Source organism: Hemiscyllium ocellatum, chromosome 8 (assembly GCF_020745735.1).
Source record: "Hemiscyllium ocellatum isolate sHemOce1 chromosome 8, sHemOce1.pat.X.cur, whole genome shotgun sequence".
Lineage (NCBI taxonomy): Eukaryota > Metazoa > Chordata > Chondrichthyes > Orectolobiformes > Hemiscylliidae > Hemiscyllium > Hemiscyllium ocellatum.
In genome coordinates this window covers 78,193,806-78,205,627 of record NC_083408.1, presented here as the reverse complement: position 1 = coordinate 78,205,627, position 11,822 = coordinate 78,193,806, and positions in this window count along the sequence as shown.

Below are 11,822 nucleotides of genomic sequence, written 5' to 3'. Positions count from 1 at the left end.
ATCTTCCAAAACTCCTGTACCTTAACTTACAGCAAATCTCCTTCAGTCATTAAATAAAAACTGAAAGAACTGCAGATGCTGTAAACCAGAAACACAAACAGAAACTGCTGGAAACGCTCAGCAGGTCTGGCAGTATCTGTGGAGAGAAATCAAAGTTAATGTTTCGGATCTGGTGACCCTTCCTCAGAACTGATGGTAGCTAGGAAGATGTTGGTTTATATGCAGAAGACAGGGTGGGGGGAGGAATAAATGAGAGGTGAGAATAGAGCCCAAAGAGAGAGAAGAACAGACAGAGGAATCAATAACAATCTGGTTGGGAGGGCGAATAGCTGTTTATGGACACTGTTAGTGGCTAACAATAGGTAGCGTGTAACAGCCGACCATGGGATAACAAGGTGTGTGGGGTAGGGGGCTAGGACATGGGGGAGTTCAGGGCCTAAAATTATTGAACTTGACATTGAGTCCAGTAGGCTGCAGGGTCCCCAAGTGGAAAATGCTGAGCTTTGCTAGAGAACTGCAGCAAGCCTGAGACAGAGATCTCATACTATATCATTTATATAAATGATGAAAAACAGTGGACCCAGCACTGACCCTTGCGGCACACCACTGGTCACAGGGCTCCAGTCCAAAAAAACAGCCCCTCACCACCACCCTCTGCCTCCGACCTTCAATCCAATTTTGTATCCAATTGGCTAGCTTCCCCTGAATTCCATGTGATCTAACCTTGCTGACCATTCTACCATGCTGAATCTTGATAACTGCCTTGCTGAACACCATATATACATCATCTACCCATCTGCCTTCATCAATTTTCTTTGTCATTTCTTCAAATAACTCAATCAAATTACTGAAACACAATTTCCCACATGCAAAGCCATGTTGACTATTCCTAATCAGTCCTTCTGTCCCTAAGTTCTGTCCCTAAGAATCTCCTCCAACAATTTACCCACCACTCACATCAGGCTCACCGGTCTATAATTCTCTGGCTTTTCCTTACCATCTTTTAAAAATAGTGGCACAATATTACCTAACCTTCAGTCATCTGGCACATCACCCTTGGCTATCGATGATACAAATATCTCAGCAGGGGGCCCAACAATCTCTTCCCTTGTTTCCCACAAATTTCTGGGATACACCTGAACGGATCCTAGGGATTTATTCAGCTTTATGCATTTTAAGACCTCCAGCACCTCCTCTTCTATAATATGGACACTTTTCAAGTTATCACTATTTATTTCCCCAGGTTTTCTAGCTTCTATGACCTTCTCCACTGTAAATTCTGACACAAAATACTCATTTAATATTTCATTTATCTCCTGTGGTTCCCTGCATAAATAGTCTTGTTTATCTTGAAAGGGCCCTATTCTTCCTTGTTACTCTTTTGCCCATAATGTGTTTGTAAAATCTCTTTGGATTCTCCTTAAATACATGCCCTCTTTTTGCCCTCCTGTTTTCCCTTTTAAGTGCACTCCTACTGGCCTTATACTCCTCTAGGGATTCATTTCATCCCTACTGTCTAGACCTGGCATAAGCCTCCTTCTTTTCCTTGGCAAGAACTTCAATTTCTCTCATCATCGAACATTCCCAACACCTGCTAACCTTGCCCTTTGCACTAACAGGAACATACTGTCTCTGAACTCTTGTTAGCTAATTTTTGACAGCTTCCCACTTTTCAACCATCCCTTTACTTGTGAATAGCCTCTCCCAATCAACTATCTCTTAGAATTCTCCATGATTTAGACAGTTTCCCTTATTCATGAACTCCAAAAACATTAAGTTGCTTAAGTCAGAGCAGTTAACAGCACAATGAGGGCTATGGGACATCAGTGACCCAATAAATGGCCTGAACAAATGAGATCTAATGATTTGAGAAAAAAGTTTAACCAAGAAGACAGTATATTAAACAGAGTCAAATTTCTACCATGTGAAATGGAGGGATAAATTAAAAAATATTCCAATCACAATTTACTATTATGAACAGAATTGCACTTAATAAATGATTTGCTGTCTGGGTTGGAGAGATTGCATGTTAACGGAGAGACACATAATAGAGGCCATTATAATCAATTATATACTATCATCTATCGTGGTTCAGGAGCCCCATATTGGTACATGAGTCTCTGTCACATTTTCTATGAAGAGTGTACACTGAAAAGGTGCACGATTATCTAGCATGTTCTTCATCTGGCCCTCTTCTCAGACAGCTTTTGATTTTTGCTCATCTCTTCCAAAGCTTTTCCAAACAGTCATCTGTAGAGGTTTTGGCTGTCAGTGGGTGTCTCCAGTTGTCAGCAACAACATCCACCAGCTTTACATCTTGCTGCAGGTGTCCTTGCAGTAGATCCATAGAAGATTTGAACCAGTTCACAGGACTGAAGGTCTTTGAGTTTAGGTCATCATCCATCAGGTGAACATGTCTGAGCCAGTGCAGACATCGTTCAGTCAGTAATGTTTGTAGTTACTTTTAAAATCAACCTGTTTGGCAGGTGGATCATCTGGCTCAGAGGTAGCAACATTACCTCTGCATAACAGGACCTACTTTAACATTAACTTGGGTGGCTAAGTTATTAGTTGAGAGTGTGTTGCTAGAAAAGCACAACAGGTCAGGCAGCATCTGAGAAGCAGGAAAATCAATGTTTCGGGCCGGAACTCTTCATTAGGAATCTATTGAAGAGGATTTTTCAATGGATTGTAACATTGATTCTCCTGGTCCTTGGATGCTGCCTGACCTGCTGTGCTTTTACAGCAACACACTCTCAACTCTGATCTCCAGCATCTGCAGACCTCACTGTCACCTAGTTAAATTATTAGTCCACTGACACTACCACTCCATCACCAGGTACCTGATGGCACTAGCACATTAACCTCTTTTTATAATAAATACTTCACACACAACAATCTAAATTTGTGCAGTAATTTTAATTGGCAATTAATGCGCAAATGCAGCAATTTTAGGAAATTCACAGGAAGGCTGACAACGAGCTGCACTTTTCATGAAGTGCAAATAACAGCAGAAATTTGGAAATCCTCCAGCAACCATTAGTGATTCACAATTCATGCGGTGTTGCTTCCTCATAAATTGCTCAAAATCACAGGGAGCACCGTTCAGCTTGCAGTTATGTCAGTGTTAAAACCTGATTCATTACCTTTTTTCTTCTCTTTTGCCCCTCCCATGATTGCTTGCAACAATTAAATTTTTTGAGCACAAGGTTGTAAAAAAGAAAAGAAATAAATCTTAAAAGAATTATGAAAGTAGTTGTTTGGTATTACAGAACTTGAGTATTGCTGAACACAGAATATATTACAGTACAGCACAGGAACAGACCCTTTGGCCCACCATATCTGCATTGACATGGTTAAGCTAATCACATCTGCCTACACTTGGTCTGTATCTCTCTATTCCCTGCCTGTCCACAAGTCTGTCTAAACGCCTCTTAAATGTTATTATCGTATCTACTTCCACCATCTCTCCTGGCAGTGAGTTCCAGGCACCTACCGCCCTCTGTGTAAAAACCTTGCTTTAACCAGCTCTCTTAAATTGTTCTTTTCTCTTTGGGGAAAAGGAAATTCAAAACTTTTTGTCTTGCACTCATCATGGCAATTCACAAGAAATATCCAAATAAAGGATAACAATTTACTGCATATGCTCCTCCCACACAATAAAAAAATGTTGAACAAAAACAGAAATTGCTGGAAAATCTCAGCAGGTGCTGCCTGAGTTGCTGTACTTTTCCAGCAATTTCTGCTTTTGTTTCTGATCTACAACATCCACAGCTCTTTCGATTTTTAAAAAATATATTTATTTCCTTTTACTTCAGCTTTTCCCAAGAATTGTCCTGATGATTGCAAGATGAAAGGTTTCAACAAAAGATTTATTTTTATCTGCAATGCTCAAGATTTATAAAGATTAAAACAAATTGTATCAAAGAAGACATGGCCAGAAGGAAAAGTCAATGGAATAGAAAAGGACAGAAAGCAGAGTCATGTAAAAAACATTTCCAGGGTAAGAAAATGCAGGTTATGGTTCATATCAAGCAATTTTTCCTGGGATCAATTTTCTTTCCAATAATAAAACAATTCAAATAACAGAAGTTGATGCATTCTGCAGAAAAGAATTACGCCAAATGGGAACATCCAGAATAGTGTAACAAAATGATTCAAGGCCACAGACATATACATTTTTGAGAGGAAGAAGGGTGTAGCTGAATAAGTTACTATAATAAAAATTATTTAAAAGTAGTCTTAAATTTTACATTTAGGAGCACTATAAAAGCAAGAAAATGATGATGAATTTGTATGTTGTTCAATCCAAAGTTGGAATGCTGTGTGCAGTTCTCAAAATCCTGTTAGAAAGAGATTTACAGCACTCGTCAAAATTAGCCAAACTTGGCTAATTATGGATCCAGATATACAACATCTGATTAGTAAATAAAAATTAGTCTCAATAAGGATTTGCATAAAGTAGGCACGTGTATGTTTGGTTTTCAGACAATAAAAATTTAACAGAAAGACAAAACATAGAGTGTGCTAGTGTTATTTGGTCACTGAGTGCTTTACTTACCCAGTTCACGAATATAGATAGCCATATGTTGAATATACATGCCTGTGAAATACATTAGATTTTACTAAAGCATTGAAGCTAAATGCTGCATTTGGAATTATTAACATCCACTAATTGCCTTACCTAACAAAAATCTATTGACCTCAGTCTGGAAAGTTTGAACTGATCCAGCATTATATATCTGAGCAGGGAAATAGATAGTGGCATAATCTTTCATGGTACCAATAACAAAACCAAACAGAATAAAAGAGATTCAATGACAGGCAGTCAGCTATGTCTGGAAAGCGAGTCTGCCCTTTCCTGCATGAATTCATTCATCTCAATTCCACAGGGGGGGATCAGAATTTGGCTGGCCAGGAAATAATCAGTGATCTTATAAACAGGACTATTTCAAAATAGTCTTCTGTAGTAAGTTGGGTTGATAAGAAATTTGATTACAAAGTGGTGGTGGCACAATTGTCACTGGAATAGTATTCCAGAGATTCAGGCAATGATCAAGGGAACCAGATTTGAATACCATGACGGCAGATGCTGGAACTGGAATTCAATAAAAATCTGGAATCAAACATTTAATGATGATGAAGAAGAATCAATTGTTGTAAAAATCTATTTGGTTCATGAATGGCCTTTGCAGAATGTTAACTGTTGTCCATATTGATCTGGCATACGTGGGGTAACTCCAGAATCACAGCACTGCATCTAACTCTTAAACCGCCCTCTGCATAGTGCATCTGTTGTAACAGCCTAAAGACCCTCATGAAATCAAAGTCCTCCTGGGGACTAGTAGTAAAATTAGGAGGTCTGCCTCACAGACTAGTCTGGGCACAGCCTCCAGATGATAACCACATATCCTGCAGCCCCACAGCTGATACTCCGTGATGTTGAACAACCCTTGAAGGAAGTGCCAAGATTGCAGAGTGTCCTCTTGGTAGATAACAGCAGCACTATTGATTGAGTTGGACATAACTGCAGCAGGCTGTGAGGAAACCAACAAGACAGTAAGAGTGACCACTGCACAATCCTTGTCAAGACAAAGTTCCGTCATCACATTGAGAATACCCTCCGTCATGTTGTGTGGCACTACCACTGTGCTAAATATTGTCAGAGCCCATAGTCTTTGCAGTATCCAGTGCCATCAGACATTGAATAACTTTAGCAACTCAAGACTGGACATTCATGAGTTGCTGTGAGCCATCAACAGCAGCAGAATTGCACTCTAGCACAATCTGCAACCTCGTGGTATGACATATCCCCCACTCAACAATTGCCATCAAACCAGGGGATTAACCCAGGTTCAGTGGAGAGTGCAGGAGGGCAAGCCAGGAGCAGCACCATACTAACCTGAAAATGAGCTGTCAATGTTTTGCCGAGAGGTGTGAGGGAGGAGCAAAGGACTTCTGGGAAGGTTTTTAAGTGGGTGAGATCCGGATGAACTACGGATCATCCAGGAGGCTGAGGGTGAAATTGAGAGGATATACAGAGAGGTGGTCACTCCCCAGACACAGGAGAAGGACAGCTGGGTCACTGTCAGGGGGAAGAAAGGGAACAGACGGTCAGAGCAGGGATTCCCTGTGGCTGTACCCCTCAGCAATAAGTATACCATTTTGGATACTGGTGGTGGGGACGGCCTACCAGGGGTAAGCCACGTTATCAGGTCTCTGGCACTGAGCCTGGCAATGTGGCTCAGAGGGAAGGGGGAGAAATAGAAAAGCGCTAGTAGTCGGGGACTCAATAGTCAGACGGATTGACAGGAGATTTTGTGGTCAGGAATGGGACTCCGGGAAGATATGTTGCCTCCCTGTTGCCAGGGTCCGGGATGTTGCCGATTGGGTTTACAAGATTCTGAAGGGGGAGGGGGAGCAGCCAGAAATTGTGGTACATGTTGACACCAATGATATAGCCAGGAAAGGAATTGAGGATCTGAAAAGTGACTACAGACAGTTAGGTTGGAAGCCGAAGAGCAGGATGAGTAGAGTGGTGATTTCAGGTTTGCTACCGGTGCCACGAGACAGTGAGATGAGGAACAGTCAGCGAATGCAGCTTATCATGTGGCTGCGAGGCTGGTGCAGGAGCGAGGGCTTCAGATACCTAGACCATTGGGATACCTTCTGGGGAAGGTGGGATCTGTTCATGAAGGATGGGTTGCACCTGAACTGGAGGGTACTAATGTCCTGGGTGGGCGATTTACTCGTGTGATTCGGGAGGGTTTAAACTAGTTTGGCAGGGGGGTGGGAATCAGAGCCATATGTCTGAGGAGGGGGTCAGTTGCAGACATGACAGTGACAGGATATATTGAATCTAAGAGGAAGGTTTCTAATTAGAAGAAACAAAGGGATCGGTTAAAGTGTGTATGCTTTAATGCAAGGAGTGTCCGAAATAAGAGTGACAAACTGAGAGCATGGATCAGTACTCAGGACTACGATGTTGTGGTCATAACAGAGATGTGGGTTTCACTGGGGCAGGAATAGTTGCTTGAAGTTTCAGGGTTTAGAACGTTTAAAAAGAACAGGAAAGGTGGGAAAAGAGGAAGTGGTGTAGTATTGCTCATCAGAGAGTTCATCACAGCTACAGAAATGAAGACTGTTGAGGAAGGTTTGTCTACTGAGTCAGTATGGGTGAAAATCAGGAACAACAAGGGAACAGCCACCACATTGGGGGTTTTCTACAGACCATCCAATAGCAGCAGAGAGATTGAAGAACTCTCTTAGTGGGTGGCACGGTGGCACAGTGGTTAGCACTGTTGCCTCACAGCGCCAGAGACCTGGGTTCAATTCCCGCCTCAGGTGACTGTGTGGAGTTTGCACATTCTCCCTGTGTCTGCGTGGGTTTCCTCCAGGTGCTCCGGTTTCCACCCACAGTCCAAAGATGTGCAGGTCAAGTGAATTGGCCATGCTAAATTGCTTGCAGTGTTAGGTTAGGGGTATGGGTGGGTTGCGCTTCGGTGGGTCGGTGTGGACTTGTTGGGCCAAAGGGCCTGTTTCCACACTGTAAGTAATCTAATCTAAAAACTCATAGGCGGGCTGATTCTGGAAGAATGCAAATGTAGCAGGGTTGTTGTTATGGGTGATTTCAACTTTCCCAATATCGAATGGAACCTCCTAAGTGTAGATGGTTTGGATGGAGCCAATTTCGTCAGGTGTGTTCAGGAGGGTTTCCTTACTCAGTATGTCGACAGACCAACGAGGGGAGAGGCCATTTTGGATTTGGTGCTTGGCAACGAGCCAGGACAGGTGTCAGATCTCGCGGTGAGAGTGCATTTTGGTGACAGTGATCATAACTGCCTCACATTTAGCATAGCCTTGGAGAGTGAAAGGAGCAGTTCGTGAGGGAAGATAGGAGACAGGAGTTGGAAGTACAGACTGGGAGCAATTGTTTCACAGAAAGGACACAGCAGACATGTGGAGACTATTTAAGGAGCAGTTGTTGCAAGTGATGCACAAATTTGATCCTCTGAGGCAGGTAAGAAGTGGTAAGATTAAGGAACCTTGGATGACAAGAACAGAGGAACTTCTCGTCAAAATGAAGAAGGCAGCTTATGTAAGGTGGAGGAAGCAAAGATCTAGCACAGCTTTAGAGGATTACAGGCTTGCTAGAAAGGAGCTGAGAAATGGACTGAGGAGACCCAGGAGGGTGCATGAAAAAGGTTTGGCAAGAAGGATTAGGGAGAACCCAAAGGCGTTTTACTCATATGTGAGGAATAAGAGAATGATCAGGGAGAAGGTAGGGCCGATCAGGGATAGCGGACGGAGCTTATGCATGGGGTCTGAGCAGACAGGGGAAGCCCGAAATGAGTTTTTTGCTTTGGTTTTCACCAAGGAAAGGGAACTTGTTATAAATGAAAACTTAGAGGAGCTGGGATACAGTCGTGACCAGATCAAGGTTGATGAAGTTGATATGCTAGAAAATTTGGAAAACATTAAGATTGATAATTTCCCAGGACCAGACCAGATTTATCCTAGGTTGCTCTGGGAAGCGAGAAAGGAGGTTGCTAAGCTGCTGGTGAAGATCTTTGCCTCCTCACTCTCTACGGGAGTCGTACTGGAGGATTGGAAGGAGGTGAATGTTGTTCCTCTTTTCAAGAAGGGTGATAGGGAAATCGCTGGCAATTACAGACCAGTCAGTTGACAGTAAAGTTTTGGAAAGAATTCTGAGAGATAGGATTTGTGACTATTTGGCAAAGCATAGTGTAATTAAAGGCAGTCAGCATGGCTTTGTGAGGGGCAGGTCATGCCTCACAAACCTTGTTGAGTTCTTTGAGGAGGTGTCAAGACAGGTCGACGATGGTTGAGCAGTGGATGCGGTGTATATGGATTTCAGTAAGCCATTTGATAAGGTTGAAAATGTGTTGCTGGAAAAGTGCAGCAGGTCAGGCAGCATCCAAGGAACAGGAAATTCGACGTTTCGGGCATAAGCCCTTCATGAGGAATGAAGGTAGGGTTTGATAGGGTTCCCCATGGTAGGCTCATCTATAAAGTCAGGGAGTATGGGATACAGGGATATTTGGCTATCTGGATTCAGAATTGGCTGGTTGACAGAAGGCAGAGAGTGGTTGAAGATGGAAAGTCTTCTGCCTGGAGGACAGTGATGAGAGGGCTCTGTTCTTAGGCCTCTGCTCTTTGTAGGTTTTATTGGATGTGGAGGTTGAGGGGTAGGTTAGTAAATTTGCAGATGACACAAAGGTTGGAGGTGTCGTCGATAGTATAGAGGACTACTGCAGGCTGAAACGCGACATAGACAGAATGCAGAGCTGGACTGAGAAATGGCAGATGGAATTCAACCTGGATAAATATGAAGTGATGCATTTTGGAAAGTCGAACTCAAATGCTGAATATAGGATTAAAGACAGGATTCTTGGCAGTGTGGAGAAATAGAGGGATCTGGGTGTGCAAGTACATAGATCCCTCAAAGTTGCCACCCAAGTGGATAGGGTTGTTAAGAAAGCATATGGTGTTTTGGCTTTCATCAACAGGGGAATAGAGTTTAAGAGCTGTGAGGTTTTGCTGCAACTCTACAAGTCCCTGGTGAGGCCACACTTGGAATATTGTGTCCAGTTCTGGTTGCCCTACTATAGGAAAGATAGAGAGACTTTGGAGAGGGTGCAAAGAAGGCTTACCAGGATGCTGCCTGGACTGGAGGACTTGCCTTATGAAGAAAGGTTGAATAAGCTCCGACTTTTCTCTCTGGAGAGAAGGACGAAGAGGAGACCTGATCAAGGTGTAGAAAATAATGAGAGAAATAGATAGAGTCAATAGCCAGAGACTTTTCTCCAGGGAAGGATTGACTGGTACACGAAGTCATGGTTTGAAGATGTTAGGAGGAAGGTATTAAGGAGACATCAGAGGTAGGTTCTTTACGCAGAGAGTTGTGAATGCATGGAATGCGTTACCAGCAGTGGTGGCGGAAACGAAGTCATTGAGGACATTTAAATAACTTCTGGAAATGCACATGGATAGCAGTGAGTTGAGGGGTGCGTAGGGAGTTCCTATATTTTACATTAGGATTAAATCTTGGCACAACATCGTAGGCCAAAGGGCCTGTTCTGTGCTGTACTTTTCTATGTTCTATGTTCTAAGATCTAAGGCCTTCAGTTGCCTAAACCATGAATTTTCTTCCAACATAAACCAGAGAATTACCATAATAGTATAACAGTGAGAAAGTGAGAGGAAGAGCAAAGGACATTTAAAGTTGAAATTTCAATAAAACATACACTGCACAAAACTTGCCATGATGAAACTAGGAAGTATATATGGGTAACAATCAACAGAGAAAAGATGACAATAGAAAAAACATTACAACCCAGAAATACCTAGCCACAGGATTATAAGTAGAACTTCAATGTATTGATATTAAACTAGAAACCAATAGAAATGTGGACTTATTGCCCAGAAGAAGAGGAAGAAGAAAACTGTACAACCAAGAGAAGAACACACATTGATCAGAAGGAAGTGATCAGAAGCAGATTAAGGAGATCGGTTAAAACACCAGTCTGCAGCATGGGAGGAAATGTATAGAATGTCATAATGATGTAATGATGATGTAATAATCATGTCAATCACATGATTAAGTAAACAAACTGGAAACCCCTACCTTGTGTTGAGATAATGTGTGCATAGAACTAGATGCAAATAAAGAGTTCTTACAGAAAGCACCATGGACTCAAGCACCATACTTTGGGAGACTAAATAGTGCAAAACCCTAAACACACAGCAAAACAAAAAACAAAACAATGTCTATCTAATCTTCCTTCTTAGATAAAATTTTCTAGTTCTTGCAAAATCCTGATAAATCTCCAGTGCAATCACATTTTCCTGTAGCAATATATCCCTCTGCTTCTCCACACTATTCATCCGCTCTCATTTAATCGGAGCTCCCTTGACTTATTTGCAACTTGTAAAATGAATTACTTCACACTTCTGTGGACTGAATTCTACCATTCTACCTTACACCTTTTTTGACCAGCTGACAATCTCCAGCTTCTCTCCTCACTGTTAGCCACACAGTCTACTTCTTTATCATGTGAAAACTCAACACACACCTACATTTGTCTACATTATAAATATAACTTTAAAAAAAGCAAGGGATAAAAAACTGTGTCCTGTGGAACAACTGCTGATGACAACCTTTTGGTTGCAAAAACAACCATCAGCCATGACTATATTCTTCCTGCCATTAAAACAATTTTAGGTTCAATTTGCCACTCTCCCTTGGATCCCAATGGCTGTTACTGTAGTATACCCAAACCAAATGGATTGCAGGAGTTCAACAAGGCACCTCAATATCACCTTCCACAGATGCTGGGTAATAAATGCTGGTCTTGCTAATGGTGTTCACATAGAGTCATAGTCATAGAGATGTACAGCATGGAAACAGACCCTTTGGTCCAACCCGTCCATGCCGACCAGATATCCCAACCCAATCTAGTCCCACCTGCCAGCACCCGGCCCATATCCCTCCAAACTCTTCCTATTCATATACCCATCCAAATGCCTCTTAAATGTTGCAATTGTACCAGACTCCACCACATCCTCTGGCAGCTCATTCCATACACGTACCACCCTCCGCGTAAAAAGGTTGCCCCTTTGGTCTCTTTTATATCTTTCCCCTCTCACCCTAAACCTATGCCGTCTAGTTCTGGACTCCCCGACCCCAGGGTAAAAAAACTTTGTCTATTTATCCTATCCATGCCAGTCATAATTTTGTAAACCTCTATAAGGTCACCCCTCAGCCTCCGACACCCAACAGTCAATTTTTAAAAAAATTA